Source organism: Phytophthora infestans, genomic scaffold, assembly GCF_000142945.1.
Source record: "Phytophthora infestans T30-4 supercont1.358 genomic scaffold, whole genome shotgun sequence".
NCBI classification, from domain to species: domain Eukaryota; phylum Oomycota; class Peronosporomycetes; order Peronosporales; family Peronosporaceae; genus Phytophthora; species Phytophthora infestans.
In genome coordinates, this window is record NW_003303401.1 from 4079 (window position 1) to 7077 (window position 2999).

Here is a 2999-nt window from a genome sequence, read left to right on the forward strand (position 1 = left end):
ATAGCCGCATCACTACTTCCTGTTATTTACCCAGAGATGCAACGATCATCATCTCAGAGTTGACCATTGGGCGTGTCTCGGAGCTTCCCTTGAGATCCACGACGGTACGAACACCTCGCTGGTGCCTTCATCAGTCATCAGCCCAATTCCTCTCTCTCTCCAACACCTCCACCGAGGGATTCTACTCCTCTCCTTTTCATTTTCCGTCGCGTTCACACTTGGTACGTAATTATCAGGCCATTCACTCTGCCCCATGAAAGCAAAGATACACTCTGCTTCCATTGAAGGCTCGGTTAACTGTGGCAGCCCGATAGGGACCAACCCAGTTGTAGTTGGCGGGCTGCCTAGTTTAAATGACGTTCTTGAACGACGGCCTTATGCTCTGGCGGAAGTTCCTCCTTCGTGCCCTTCGTACGCACGAATTCGGCAAGGTCTTGGAGGTTGCGGAAACGTTCGCATTGTCCAGCATCGTGGAGCTGCTTGCAGAACTTGCATCGCTTGTTACAGTAGTGGGCGAAGCGACTCATGCCATCGCACACCGCGCATGGTCCGTACTGTGGGCGTCAGTTGTCGCGGTTGAAGTCATGTCGACAGCGTTGGTCCTGATTGAACCCACGGTCACCACCTCGGTGGTCTTGATTGAAGCCATTCTCGCGATCAGGCGTGTTTCCACGCGGTTGACGGTTGTCTGAACGTGCGTAGGTGCCTTCAGCAGCTGCGGGGCGCCTATTTTCGCTAGCCGCGGCGAGGTATCGGTCATTTTCATTTAATGAGAAATCACCATGCGTACTATCGGGCTGAAAGTCGTTGTACTCGTCTCGGACATCGTTGTAAGCGTTCGGATCTTCGTTTGAATACTCGGTGCCTCCCTGAGCAGCTTCACGACCTTCTAATTCAGCTAGTAGGTCGTCCACCGTGGCTTCAATGAGTGTCACTCTTGGTTTGTTGCGGTTGTCATCGCGGCGACGGTCATCACGCCGGTTGTTGCGGGCGTACCCATCGTCGCGTCGCGTATCACGACTCTTGGAGTATCGGTACTCACTGTCACGCTTGGCCATTCTCTCCTTGCCCTTGAGAACATCTTCGATGATCTCTTCGAGCTCGTGAATGTCGGCGACTCGAGCGTGGTAGAGACTCTCCGCCAGCTTGTCATCATCGCATGTTGCCAGGAGCTGTTGCACGTGTTCTTTCGCGTCGCGACCACTCTTCTCGAAGTGTAGACGGGCGGTCCGAGCGTAGCCATTCATCCTGTTTATGTAGTCGCACAGATGTTCATTACGCTCCCGCTTTGCCGAGTAGTAGCGTGACAGTGCCGTCTGTGTGAACTACGAGCAGTAATAGCGGATGAACGCGTCGCTCAACAGCTTCCACTTGCGCTTCGTCTTCTTCGGAAGTTGACGGAACCAATGAATGGCTCCGTCCCGGAGACTAAGCTCAAATGGAATGCACCATTTGTCGGCATCGGTGTGGGTTCCAGTCATTTCATAGACGAACCCACGGAGCCACTGCATACAGTTCTCGCTCTTGTTGCGAGAGCCTGAGAACGGCGTGATGCGATCCAACGGTCGGTGTGATGCCATTTCAATCCTCGGTGTCGGGTCCACGTCGTTCAGCGTCGCCAGCTCATTCATCTGACGCATCAACTCGAGTTGAGGATCTTCCTCGTCGAATGTACGCACCAAAATGTCATCGTCACTGGACGAACCATCGCTGTCGACTTGACGACGTCCGGCACCACCTTTGGGAGCTCGCGCACCGCCTCGGCGACCGAACGAACCCGCGTTACCAGCGTAAATACGTTGGATACGACGCTTCGAACGTGGCGTAACCATGTGCGAGTCTTGAAAGTACGGTGAAGCATCGGTAGTGCCAAAGGCACCACGCTCAGCTCCACGCTTGGTCGGAGGAGTACGAACGAGTCGTTGGGGTGTCGGCGGCAGTGGAATCGTGGACGGATCTTCATCTTTAATCATCGGTCGACTCACCGGCTGCTTCCGGCGCTAATGCCAACAGCGCCAAACGCCTTCCGAAGCTTCTTCTTCCATTTCTGTAGAGCAGCTCCGGCTTCATGTGGACTCCAATCTTGGAGCGACATCGTCGATGGGTACGTCTCGTTCTCGAAGCCCAGTGACAACAGTAGCGAAACTGAATCCTCGGCAACTTGGCTAGTCGAAACCGAGTTGACTGGGTATTGAAGTTCCTGTGCAAGCGCAGGCCAGTCGGCTTTTTTCTTGGGGATGGGCTTGAACAGCTGCATTCACTCACCATTCTGCATCAGCGCTTGTACGCGGTCGAAAACGCGCTTGGCGGCTGGTGTATCACCGTTGATAGGTGGGCGAGGTGCCTTCAGCAGTGCTGAATGCTTTGCACTCGCCACCGAAGGTTTAGAACCCTCGGTCCCATCGTTATAATCATTGTAGGCCGGTTCCGGTCCCGCAACATCATCGAGCTCGTCGGCGAGGTTCCTCGAAAGGGACTTGGTCGCCCCGCTCAGCCCCGATGATAGCGTGGCCGTCTCCGGCGGTGCTGCGCCTGGCTCTGGAGCCGGCGTCTTATCTTCGTAATCTTCATAATCGTGGGCGTCAGGACCGATGTCCGCTTCGTCGTCGAAGCTCACTGAAAGCTCGGTGGCGGCTGCAAAGCGCGCAGCCGGGCTTGAACTCTCGTTGCGAGCCCCGCCAGACTTGGCAGGCGTAACTGGTACCGTCGGTTGTCCTTTCGCCATGTTTCTTGTCTTTTTCTTGTTCTTCTTCTCTTGGTAGCTCGTAAGCTGGAAGGCCATACAAGGGAGGTTCTCTAAAATTTGAAACACCTTTATTATTTGTTTTAGGTTTTATTTTATTATTTGTTATGGGCGGAGTAACTGGTGTAGCTATGTCGAATTCGGGTTTAGATATTGCATTACATGATACCTATTATATTGTGGGGCATTTTCATTATGTATTATCTATGGGTACTGTTTTTGGTATATTTACTGGATTTTATTTTTGGATTGGAGA